The sequence below is a fragment of the Cherax quadricarinatus genome, unplaced genomic scaffold, assembly GCF_038502225.1.
Source record: "Cherax quadricarinatus isolate ZL_2023a unplaced genomic scaffold, ASM3850222v1 Contig540, whole genome shotgun sequence".
Lineage (NCBI taxonomy): Eukaryota > Metazoa > Arthropoda > Malacostraca > Decapoda > Parastacidae > Cherax > Cherax quadricarinatus.
Window position 1 is genome coordinate 7466 of NW_027195566.1, and position 14182 is coordinate 21647.

Sequence of the window (14182 nt, forward strand, 5' to 3'; positions counted from 1 at the left end):
GGTGTAGGTAACATCACAACACTGGTGTAGGTAACATCATAACACTGGTGTAGGTAACATCCCAGCACTGGTGTAGGTAACGTCCCAGCACTGGTGTAGGCAACGTCCCAACACTGGTGTAGGTAACATCACAACACTGGTGTAGGTAACATCACAACACTGGTGTAGTTAACATCACAACACTGGTGTAGGTAACGTCCCAACACTGGTGTAGGTAACGTCCCAACACTGGTGTAGGTAACATCACAACACTGGTGTAGGTAACATCGCAACACTAGTGTAGGTAACGTCCCAATACAGGTGTAGATAACGTCCCAGCACTGGTGTAGGTAACGTCCCAACACTGGTTTAGGTAACATCACAACACAGGTGTAGGTAACATCACAACACTGGTGTAGGTAACATCACAACACTGGTGTAGGTAACATCACAACACTGGTGTAGGTAACATCACAACACTGGTGTAGGTAACATCACAACACTGGTGTAGGTAACATTACAACACTGGTGTAGGTAACATCACAACACTGGTGTAGGTAACATCCCAACACTGGTGTAGGTAACGTCCCAACACTGGTGTAGGTAACATCACAACACTGGTGTAGGTAACATCACAACACTGGTGTAGGTAACATCACAACATTGGTGTAGGTAACGTCACAATACAGGTGTAGATAACGTCCCAGCACTGGTGTAGGTAACGTCCCAACACTGATGTAGGTAACCTCACAACACTGGTGTTGGTAACATCACAACACTGGTGTAGGTAACATCCCAACACTGGTGTAGGTAACATCACAACACTGGTGTAGGTAACATCACAACACTGGTGTAGGTAACATCACAACACTGGTGTAGGTAACGTCCCAACACTGGTGTAGGTAACGTCCCAACACTGGTGTAGGTAACATCACAACACTGGTGTAGGTAACATCACAACACTGGTGTAGGTAACATCACAACAATGGTGTAGGTAACATCACAACACTGGTGTAGGTAACATCAGAACACTGGTGTAGGTAACGTCCCAGCACTGGTGTAGGTAACGTCCCAACACTGGTGTAGGTAACATCACAACACTGGTGTAGGTAACATCACAACACTGGTGTAGGTAACATCAGAACACTGGTGTAGGTAACGTCCCAAGACTGGTGTAGGTAACATCACAACACTGGTGTAGGTAACATCACAACACTGGTGTAGGTAACGTCCCATATACTTCCCACGTCAGTTGCTTCCATTCTTTTATTTATATTACATACAAACTTGAGAATGTGGTTTGACATTTGTTTTCCATTCTTATATAGTGTTTTTTTTTTTCAGAGAATTTTCGGGTGGGTGTTCATGCCTCTGGCGTGGATCATGGGAGTGCAGTGGTCAGAGTGCGACGAAGTGGGGGTCCTCATCGGCCTTAAAACATTCATCAATGAATTCGTAGCCTACGCTAAGCTCTCCGAGATGATGGATCAAGGAATTTTATCTGTGAGTAATGGTTTCTAATGTATATGTGTCTGTAGGAGTGGGTGGCTTGATGCTGTTCAAGAACTCTTTCCATGGAATTTGAGCTTCTTTCCTGGACAGATTCTACCCTCCCGTTTCCAAGAATTTAGCGGTTCATCGGGAATGTAAATAAAAATGTTAGTAATGTGTAATGTTACCTTGAAGAGATTTTCGTTGTGAAGAACGTCGCCAGTTGCAGTAATAATGATAAATTTGAAGTTTTCCATGGAAATCCATTCATTCTGCAAGAAGTGACTGACATGTGTAGGCTTGTGATCAACAGTGTACCTCTCTCTCTCTCCATCCGGCAGGACCGATCCATCATCATTGCTACTTACGCTCTGTGTGGCTTCAGTAACCTCAGTTCCATTGGTATCTGTCTTGGTGGCTTTGGTGCCATGGCTCCCACACGCAGAAAGGACCTTGCTAAGGTAGCACTGAGAGCCATGATCGCTGGCAGCTGTGCCTGTTTCCTGACAGCCTGTGTAGCTGGTACGTATGATGACTCTACCTCACCCACTGCCTGTATTATAAACTCATTCTTACCTCATAATGAAACATTAAAATAACAATGTATTGAATTCATACATTCCTGTTAATGCAGTTTACCTCATATAGAAACAAACTTGTATCTAAAAATGTACATTTGTGTATGAAATTTCAAAATAATGTACCCACCTAACCTAGGACTCAATAATTTCAAAACTGGTCATATAATGCAGTACACATAATGCATAAAATATTTATATACTGTTTTATGTTCTCATAAATTAAAAATATAGATAGTTTAATAGGGAACATGTGCATTGTCAGTTTTCGGAAAGAAAAAGATTGCAACATGTTAGCACATTCCCTTTCATGAATGGCGCCTTTTTCTGTGTACTGTTTAAACTTGTTTAAACCTGATATCTCCCATTCCCCTGCATAAGTCCTATGAGTTTATAAATATAATTATAATCTTCTATATATTTATTCATCAGATGAGAATATTTCCGACTGTATCATGAAATTACCAAGTGTGAGAGAGTCCTAGTAGTGATGACTGGTTCTGACCTGCAGGTACCTTACTGGAGGACGCTGAAGCAAGCAGACGTTTGTAACCAGAATATACGTCACTTACATCTACGTTACTGGAGGGCACTGATGCAAGCAGACGTCTGTAACCAGAATATACGTCACTTACATCTACGATACTGGAGAACGCTGAAGCAAGCAGACGTCTGTAACCAGAATATACGTCACTTACATCTACGATACTGGAGGACACTGAAGCAAGCAGACGTCTGTAACGAGACTATACCTCGTCTCCTCCTTATCAACATCATTTTGTAAGTGATCAGTTGGCGGATTAGCCAAGATGGGTACAAGAACTTCTGTCAAATTGTCAATGCTGTTGTGAACTAATATAGCCGGTAATTCATTTACAGACAGCGTTAAAACATCTTGCTTTTCTTTCATAATTTGGGTAAGAGGTGTAAACAAAACTATTAGCACGAATATAACACTACACAAATATCAAACCTAATTAAAATATCCCGCATCAGTTAAATACGCAACGCCAAAGGCTCCTAAAATTACCCAATGTCCATTTAAATACTCATGTAATTATAAAACGATAATGTAAGCGAGAAGATCGAAATTGTAGATAAATAGTTAAAATGTGCTCTATTGTCAGTTGCACGACGAACTACGTGGAGAGCTCAGGAACACTTGTAAGATGTTCATAGAACCATCTCAAGGTGACGAATTCTGTTGAAGAAAGGCCAACACCCACGTCGAACCCTTTATAACTTCTTACTCGTCCACAGGGCCCACTGGGCCTGCTATTTTCCAAGTACATAGCGATGTACGTAAACCATGAAATCATTGAAGCTTCTGCCCGTTCATTTACTGGTACCATGATGTGGTGTGGGCAAAAACGGAATTTCACGTCTCTTGTGCCGGACGCGGGAACAAACTAACTTTTGGAACCACATCTTGGGGATAGTCAAATGCTTTGGCCTTCTGGACCTCTGTAAACCAAGGGCTTCCTGCCCAAACACTGGCATACATCAACTTGTGAACGATACCCTAAGTTAACAAACTAAACTGTATGGTGTTATCATCCTTAGTTCATCCTCCAGAGAACTAATACCACACTGAATCATCAGGAAAACAATCCTAACCAATATTCCTCATTTTTTTCCTCTGAAATTCATCATGTGCACACGTGTATAAGTGCTGATGTAAACTACTTAAAAAATAAATGTATACAGAATTATTATAACATTTAAAGTTACCACAGCCCATAGATATATAAGTAGAATGAATATATAGCTTATTCTGCCAGAATATACATAGATCAGCCACTCTATCAACCACCTTTAGGGAGAATCGGCACATCTTGAACAATTTAGTCGGCAGCACTTAAGTGGCCGCTGCACCACCTCTCAGACGCGTATTTTAGATGGATAAGAACATAAGAACATAAGAACGAAGGAACACTGCAGAAGGCCTACTGGCCCATGCGAGGCAGGTCCAAGTCTCCTACCGGCTTAAGCCAATGCACCCAACCTAGTCAGGTCAGGATCAATAATACTAGTTCTATATATTTTTAAATGTAAATAAATGCAACATTTAGCCTTGTAATATAAAACAAAACCTAAATAGTTAACATATGGCAAATTACAACTAAATTGAATTGAATTATTAAACATATTTCTGTTATTCTTTGATCGTACGTCAAGCCTAGTGAACTGCTTTGTATAAATGGTTGTAGGAAAACGACAAGTTGATAAATGAGACACGTGCAATATTTGGGTATATTCTGGAAACTTTTCTCCAGACAGTGGCTTCTTCAGTCCAATACTGAGAATAATGGAAGGTAAGGAGGAGATTGAGGTAATCAGTCCCTCAGCCTGGAGTGACTGCGTTCAGTCCATCGACTGAAGGACTGAACACATCGATTCCAGACTGAAGGACTGATTACCTCAATCTCCTCATTTACTGTTCTTTTTTGTATTGGACTGAAGAAGCTACTGGCTGCCGAAACTGTTCCAGAATAAAGATATCGAAAGGTTCCACAAGTGTGTAATTTATGAACCTAGTGCACAGTGTTAAGGAAATTAGGAGAGTAACACACAGTGGCGTGCAGAGGGGGGGGGGGGGGCGGTGGCCCCGGGCATCCAAATGGTGGAAGGCAGACAATTAGAGAGGGAAATAAGACAGTGATTTGAGGCATACAATCAAGGAGTTTGCCCCGGGCATCACCAGACCTCTGCACGCCACTGGTAATACATCAACTATAGTAGATACTAATCTTTGAACAAAGAAATGTGATCTTTGAACAAAGAAATGTGATCTTTGAACAAAGAAATGTGATCTTTGAACAAAGAAATGTGACCTTTGAACAAAGAAATGTGGTCTTCGTGTTGATTATGATGATGGCGGTGTAGGAATGACAGATATTGCAAAGGAGGTGGCTGAAAAAAAACAGTCTTATGAAAATGGAATCTCAGAATCTTTGTGTCGTCTATCAAGCAGATAGATAGATCCTCCCACAGTGGTGAGTTTGTGTCCTGTCTATCAAGTAAGTGCACAGTTCCTCCCACAGTGGCTACTTTATAATGCAATTTAATCTTTTAACGAAATCAAAATACACTTTTATATTGAATTTTTAGTTAGAACAAATGTATCGTTATATATTTTCTTTGTAAGTTTCTAACTTCATTTGTACAATAAATAAAATAATCTCCCCAAAATGTCTAAATTTTCATTAAATTTTTGCTGGTAAACAAACGTTACACGAGGATATATATACACTGAGAGGTGTAGCTCTCTCAACGTATATACACTGAGAGGTGTAGGTCTCTCAACGTATATACACTGAGAGGTGTAGGTCTCTCAACGTATATACACTGAGAGGTGTAGCTCTCTCAACATATATACACTGAGAGGTGTAGGTCTCTCAACGTATATACACTGAGAGGTGTAGCTCTCTCAACGTATATACACTGAGAGGTGTAGGTCTCTCAGCATATATACCCTGAGAGGTGTAGGTCTCTCAGCATATATACACTGAGAGGTGTAGGTCTCTCAACGTATATACACTGAGAGGTGTAGCTCTCTCAACGTATATACACTGAGAGGTGTAGGTCTCTCAACGTATATACACTGAGAGGTGTAGGTCTCTCAACGTATATACACTGAGAGGTGTAGCTCTCTCAACGTATATACACTGAGAGGTGTAGGTCTCTCAACGTATATACACTGAGAGGTGTAGGTCTCTCAACGTATATACACTGAGAGGTGTAGCTCTCTCAACGTATATACACTGAGAGGTGTAGCTCTCTCAACGTATATACACTGAGAGGTGTAGCTCTCTCAACGTATATACACTGAGAGATGTAGCTCTCTCAACGTATATACACTGAGAGGTGTAGCTCTCTCAACATATATACACTGAGAGGTGTAGGTCTCTCAACGTATATACACTGAGAGGTGTAGGTCTCTCAACGTATATACACTGAGAGGTGTAGCTCTCTCAACGTATATACACTGAGAGGTGTAGCTCTCTCAACGTATATACACTGAGAGGTGTAGCTCTCTCAACGTATATACACTGAGAGGTGTAGCTCTCTCAACGTATATACACTGAAAGGTGTAGGTCTCTCACCGTATATATGCTCAAAGTTTACTTTAATCGCTATTTTAGGGATTTACAGTATTTTTGTCTTGTGGTGAAAAGGTTACGTGGTGCAGCTTTAATGACCTTAGTGCAGTAGATAGGCTTTAAACCTAACCAACTAAGTAACATGTATTTGTCAAAAAGTGAGAAGGTCTTGTGTGAGAGCTGCTCACATAATTGCAGCCGTCAGGGAAAGACCCTGTATTACAGTGTATTATATTGTACATGGGATATTTGTATAGTTATACTCATATTTATATTATATTGCTAATAAATCTTTATGGGAAAAGCAGTTTTACCAAACCTCGTGGAAGCGGGAGTCGAGGCTACAGTGCCGGCGAGGGACTCCTGATTACTAGACCTGACATTACTCCTCCCTCTCCTTCAATCCAATCTGATTTCCTCCCATTCTCCAGACAATGTATAACCCCTACTGTTTTAGTGTTTCCTCCCCCGATTAAAATATATCGCACCTACGATAGCATGGTATCTCAGGTAAGGTGCCATAACCTCTCGCCTTAGTCCAACTGTAGCTCGGTTGGTAGCGAACTTGCCTTTCACACTGAGGTCTGTGGTTCGATCCCTAGTACGGGTGGAAACATTGGGGCGTGTTTCTTTAAGATACCTGCTGTCCCTGTTCACCCAGCAATAAATAGGTATCTGAATGTTAGACAGCTGGTGTGGGTCCCATCCTGGGGACATAATTGCCTGAAATGCTCTGCTTTAAAAGTGGCTCCTTTCGCCGCCTCGACAGTGGTTGGGGTGGACGTGTGACTGAAAAGGCGTGAATACAGTCAGCATAGAGCTACTGAAGGGGCCCATAATTCCCAGTGTGTTGTTACCTTAAGATGACGTTGCGTCAACCCATACCGTCATATGTGTATCTTCAAGATTTTAGGACACAGGTAATGGTTTTATATCCTGGACAGCGGCGTACGTGTCGCATTTGTGGAGAGTATGACCACATAGCGGCGGCATGCGAAAAGAACAGATGCGTGACCAAACCTGTGCAAGAAGTAGCCCCAGTCACGCGTGATGAAGGTGAGCATCGTTCATCAGAGGAAGGGCGTGGTCGTTTGTGGAGTGAGATGGTGGAACAGGCTTTTCGAAATGAGAGTGAGTCCTTCCCTCAGCTGCCTGCACCTGAGTCGTTGCCGATACCATCTACTGGATTGGTAACCCGGCATGACGTGTTGAGTATTGGTGAGGATTTAGACGAAGTTTTAAGGACCTTGTCACCGCAAGTGGTGGAAGCTCCGTCTCCGGAAGACGTAGCTGGAGACTTTCTGAGTCCGGATTGTCAACAATATGAGACTCCGCAGAAGGACGACGAGACTGGGACATCGGGAGACTTCATACCTCATTGTGAGGTGGAAGTTGAGGTACACCGTGAGGCTTCCTCGGATCTTGACATGGAGGATAAGAACGTTACGAGGAAACGGGCAGCTACGTCAGATTCGGATGACGTACTGACGCCGGCACAGAGGACGGGGAAAAAAACAGAGAGGAGGGGTGAGGAGAGGGGTGGGGAGGGGGGGTCGGGAGGGGGGGGTCATGAGGGACGCCATCGCAAGAAGGGAGGCGAATGGGAAGGTACTGTAAAGAAGACACATAGACGTAACAAATCAAGTGGTGAACCACGGGAGGAGAAGAGGAAAGGGTGGAAAATATAACAGGCCTTAGGTGTATGACTGCTAATGTTAACGGTTTATGTACTAGACTAAAAAGAGATTGGTTGAGCAGTTTTCTTAGCAAACATAGAATTGATGTTCTCTTCCTTCAAGAACACAATTTCAAAGAAGGAGAAGTGTTGCAGGTTGCAGATTATACAGTACTGACCCTGCCAACTATCCATTTGAAAGGTGGTGTGGGTCTTTTGATAAAAGAGACGAGCCCGTTTGTGTTGCAGAGATGTGAGGGGGGTGGGGGGAGGGTGTTGCAGAGATGTGAGGGGAGTGGGGGGAGGGTGTTGCAGAGATGTGAGGGGGGTGGGGGGAGGGTGTTGCAGAGATGTGAGGGGGGTGGGGGGAGGGTGTTGCAGAGATGTGAGGGGGGTGGGGGGAGGGTGTTGCAGAGATGTGAGGGGGGTGGGGGGAGGGTGTTGCAGAGATGTGAGGGGGGTGGGGGGAGAGTGTTGCAGAGATGTGAGGGGGGTGGGGGGAGGGTGTTGCAGAGATGTGAGGGGGGTGGGGGGAGGGTGTGGAGAGTGGATGGGACTTGGATGGGAAAGCGTGTATCCTTGGTAAGTGTCTATGCCCCTGCGGAGAATGACACGAAGGTTCGAACGGATTTTGTGTGTGAGGACCTTGTTTATTTTTTGCGTGGTCTTCCGGAAGTAGCGATAGTGGGGGGTGACTGGAACTGCGTCATAAGGGCGGCTGACGTCGAACCCAAAGGGGCTGGGCATGTGTCTGCACCTCTCAGAGATTTGTTGAGGGATGTTAAGTTAAGAGATGTGTTTGGGGGAGGGGTGTGGGAAACAGAACATACTTTTATCAGAAGGGGATATGCTGCAAGGTTAGACAGAGTGTATATTTCGCAGGGAGTAGTTGTAAAGTCTTTTAATACGGTGGAGACGGTCTTGTCAGATCATAGGGCAGTTGTAGTGGAGGTAGGGTGGGAGGGAATGGCCGAAATTTATAAGAATTATTGGAAATTAAATATTAGTGTGTTAAGTGATGAGGAAGGGTTGGAGGGTTTTTCTATGCTGTGGAATGAGCTTTCAAGGGAAGCCTTCGCAGCCGCCCCTGCAGACGAGGTCTTGAGAAGCTGTCGAAGTCATCTCTCCATGGGCTGTAAATGAGTTATAATTTGTAAGATTATAAATTACCCCTAGGGGGTGTTATGTCAGCATATTTCATTCACTGATTGCTGACAAACTTACTTGTGTGGACTCAAAGGTCCGCGTAACACCGGGGTTTATGATAAGTGACTAACTCACGATTTTATACTCAACTGTGCAGTCAATAGTAGCACATCACGAGTTAGAATACTTACCTGGGTATATGTATCTGACCCGTAATTATGCCCGGATATCCGTTGAGTTGATTGAAGAATAGTGTTCTTTGAAGAATGTTGCACTACACTCTGTTGGATCGCAACACTCGTTGTTACACTGTTCATCAATAATTGTTCACACAATATCACTGAAGAAGCTGATCACACTACTCTGTAAGTGTTTATTGTGTTTTGTGAGACACTTTGTTCACACTAACGCACAGACCGTTCTTTGTTGGTTATCCTGGCATCAGTGTCACTCTCAGTAGAGTCAAAAGTAATCTGAAGATGCCACAATGCCCCACGCCGTCACTGCCCCCAGCACAAAGGAAAAGCTGACATAGTACCTTTGCTTCCTTGCCACTTCCTCCATGAGGCAAAGCAGAATGTTTGATTCTTTCTATCTTAAGCATAGACAACAATGTCCACTATCCTTGCTGAATGTACCTTCCGGCATACCTGTGTAGGCACCCATTATCCACTTACCCTGCTGGGCAGAATGCACAGTTCCATATTTCTCAAATACGTTTCTGATGTCAGCTTCGTTTGCCTCGAAGGGGACATTCCTCAACTTTATCCAGGTATAATATCGAGACACGTCCACCAGTCTCACGCACAGCAGGAGTAACGTCAAAACACACATCTTGAAAGCGCTTAACCACCGATTCATAAACTGTCGCAGCAAGCAGTTTCACAAATACTCTATGCGCTCCGTTCAGCGCTACCCCATACAATTCACCATCTTGTATGCCGTATGTCTTCCTGATTATCTTGGGTAAGAGTATTTGAGCTGAACTTTCTTTTTTTTTTTTATATATATTTTATTTAAAACTTCATGTACAAATATTAATAGGTACATATATAAAATAATGAACAAGGACAACATCAGTAAAACAATATTTAAACAAAAAACAATCCAGGCAACATCTGACAGTCTACTATATACAAGTTTTTAAAACATATCACAATTTAAGAAGGAATAAAGTTATAATAACAAAGGCCACAAAATGGCTATAAATAAAACTCCTAAAATTACAACCTCAACACAATAATGCACCAAGCTTAATGACAATCACCCGTAATACAACTCACAACAAATTACACCAGACCTACAATATGCCTTATTAAGAAACCTGTGCTGCAACACAGGTGACCCACCATCCCTCCCCCCCCCACACTCACACACACACATTGAAAACTAACCCTATCACCAACCTGAATAATCATGACATTAATTATCCTCAATTTAGGATTATTATGACACATGTCACTTGAGGAAACATTATTTACAACCATGAATGGTACAGGACTACCAAAATTACAATACCTTAAATAAGAACAATAATAATAGGTAATTACTACCAAAACTGATGCTGGACCACGTTACAACAATAAAACAAAAATAACTCAGTGCTTCCAGGAAATAGTGAAAGGAAAACCCTCTCAAGAAAATTCAAATTCAATTGCAATACCAGTGCAAGTGGAACATAATACGCTACCAAAGAAATATACATGTTATATAATTTATAGGTTATACATTAATACATGTTATATATTTAATCTGCTCCTTACACCTTCCCCATCAAGGGTGCTAAGCAAAACTAATCTTGCACAACCTCTCATCTGGTCACACACTAGTACCTCCAATCACACCCAACCACATCACTGCATTCCCAAGGAGGTGAGCCTGTTGAAATCCCCTGACCCCCCCCCCTTTTACCAACCCACTCACCCCGGCAGTTAAAGCCCCTTATAACACCAATAAATTCCCTATTGTTAGTCCTCTATAACCCTCAGAAAAATACTCTTCCCACCTTTTCCCAAAAATGTCTCTATTGCGACACAAAGTTCGATAAAACGTCGCCGCCAAAGTCCTTCTCAGCACATCCCCACCCACCCTTCCCCTCATACCCCATAAACCATATATGTAGTCCACGATGACATATGCTAAACCTCTTACCACACTCTCCTCCACACCACTCATATCAAGACTCAACGCTCGCAATACCGCCACACCTTGACCCCCCACCCTCACCACTACCTTACGCATCCATACCCTGATGCACTCCAAACCTTCACAAAAATAGACGACATGATACGCAGTCTCTTCCCCACTGCATCTGCCACACCCCCCACCCTCAATAACCCTCCTATCTCGGAGCATCGCTCCCGTTGGCAAAATCCCATGCAGGAAACGGTACATAACCTCACGCGCCCTAGGTCGTATCCTTAATTTACTAAATCTTCGCCATATTACATCCCATGCATACATGGGGTAGATCCCTTCAACCGGCGCCACTACATGTCTCTCTAACAATTTACACAAAGTTCCCACCTTTACTTTTCCTGGTTCCCTGGCTAACATTAAGGCACGTAACACTGTCTCACATTCCTTCATTTCCGCCCCTCCATACCATTTCCTCATGTAAGCATGTACCTTATCTAGCTGACCCTCCCTCCATCCACCTGCACTCATCACTTCCCTCTTAATAAACACACATTTCACGCGCTTTCTCAAGTCCAACAAACCCAACCCTCCCCTACATACCGGCAATGTCACTACCTCCCTTCGCAACCAGTTGCACCCTGAACCCCACAAAAATTTGAACACCATTCTAAGAATACTCGTGATCGCCATTCCTGTTAACGGCATCACAGCCGAAACAAACCAGACTTTACTATATAGTAATACATTGATGACAATTGCACGTTGCCTAAGGGTTAAATGGTGAGGTCGCAGCATTCCCAACCGTCGCTGCACCTGTTCCACCATCCTATTCGAATTGCTAACCCTTGCAGCACTCAGGTCAGCCTCATACATGACACCGCAGATATTCAGACTCCCGGTCCTCCGCTGCACAACATCACATCCCCAATGTAATCTCTCTGTCCACTCACCCAGCCCCATGATCATTGACTTTTCCAGATTTACCTTCATCCCAGTAGCTCTCCCAAAAGTGTGTACAACTTCCCCCAAAAGTCCTAACCGTGTCTCCTCACTTGCCAAAATAGTGGTATCATCAACATAGCCCACCAAACCAGGCCACGGCTTCAGCTCACCATCCCTCCCCCCGGTCCTTAGACGATCCTCCACCATCCTATAAAAGGGATCCTGAACACATGCAAACAATATTTGTGATAAAGGACATCCCTGCCGAAGACCTCGCTCCATGTTGACTCCCCCCCCACACACCCATTGATTTGTGCCCTTACCTTCGCGTTTAAGTACAACGTATCCACCCACCCCACTATTTCTTCGCCAAACCCCTGTCGTGGAGAATATCCCTCAAAGCCTTTCTTTCCACCCTATCATAAGCCCCTTGCCAATCCAACGCCACCAACGCCCCTCTTCCCCTTTCCATGTTCTCCAGGAACCCCTTGATAATCCCGTGGCCCGCGCTCATTGACCTACCAGGTAAACCAAACTGAGACTCAAACACGACCCTCCCCACAACACATTTAAGCCGATTCCCAAGAATTTTCGCAAATAATTTATAATCAGCACAAAGCAACGAAATGGCTCGGTAATCCCGAAGGGTACTCTGCTGTTTACCCTTTGGGACCAACACCACCACCGCCGTTGCCTGAGATTCTCCCATCTTACCTCCGTCTTTCATGGCATTCATTAACCTTACTAGGAAACCCCTAAGCAGACCCCAGTGCTGTACATAAAATTCGCTAGGTAAACCATCGATCCCGGGTGCCTTACCCTTCCTCATGTCCATAAGGGCTCTCCATATTTCCCCCTCCTCAATGACCCCACCCAGTGCCTCCCGATCACTCCTCCCCAGTTTGCACGGCACATACTCACATACCTTCCCAAGAACCTCACCATCCACCCCACTACTTTTCCCGCATTCCTCAAACCATCTATCTGCATATTCACTCATCCCCTTGGTGTCCCTTAATACCTGACACTCTCTAAAACCCCCCACAGAAGATATGACTTGCAAACCCGGTATTGTAGTCGTTCGCTGTCGTACCTTCTGTCCTCGCAGCACACAAGCTGATGGCTTGTCGCCCCAGAGTACTTCGTCCAACCCCGCCTGTACCCGTACTGCTTCAAAACATTCTTCTTGCAAATCCCGTATTCTGTCCTTCAACATGTGTATATCCTCCCCCGGGTTCACCCCGGCCACCGCCCCCCCCCCCTCGTAACAATTCCGTAATCTAGATTCTAAGTAATTTGACAAACCATACCGCAATTGATTAATGCGTTTGCCCTCCCTCACATAAAATTGACGTAATCGTAACTTAGCCACACTATCCCACCATCCTACCACATCGTCCTCAGTCCTTCTGTCGGCACAGAGCTGTTCCCAAAATATTGCAAACGCTTCCACTCCCTCCCTATCCCCCAAAACCATCGTGTTCAGTTTCCAATAACTTCCCTGCCTACGAGCCAAAGCATCCCATCCCACCTCCACTAATACCGCCCTATGATCGGAAGACACCATCTCAATAGTTTTAAGACTCTACCAAAACCCTCTGAGATAAATATAACCTGTCCAAACGAGCCGCATATCCCCTTCTTATAAACGTATGTTCCACCTCCCAAAGACCTCCCCCGAAAGCATCACGTAACTGAAGATCTCTAAGCAGGCCCCCCAAGACTGTGGAAAAATATCCCGCTCCTCTGGGTTCCACGTCTGTCCTCTTAATTACACAATTCCAATCCCCCCCCACAATCGCCACAGACGGTAACGTGCGTAGGTAATACACGAGCTCCTCCCGCACAAAATCCATCTTCACTTTCACGTCACTTTCTGCTGGGGCATACACACACACAAATGCCACTCTCTCTCCCATCCACCATCCTTCCACACGTAATACTCTCCCCCCTCCCCCCCTCTTTCCTATGCAATACAAACGGGCTCACCTCCCTGATCAACACACCCACTCCTCCTTTTAAACGCTCAGACGGCAACACATAAGCCTGATACCCAGGCACCACTAATTCACGACCAAGCTTAAAATTGTGCTCCTGCACAAAAGCTACGTCAACCTTGTACCTATTCA

The 14182-nt window shown here is 44.2% G+C and overlaps 1 long non-coding RNA gene across 1 annotated transcript; it reads left to right on the plus strand.

Annotated features, from left to right (window-relative positions):
- Positions 1-1107: 1107 nt before the first annotated feature.
- LOC138851410 (uncharacterized) lies at positions 1108-3760 on the plus strand. The gene is made up of 3 exons (XR_011391205.1): positions 1108-1482; positions 1812-1992; positions 2560-3760. It is a non-coding gene; the product is annotated as an uncharacterized lncRNA (long non-coding RNA).
- The last annotated feature ends 10422 nt before the right edge of the window (positions 3761-14182 follow it).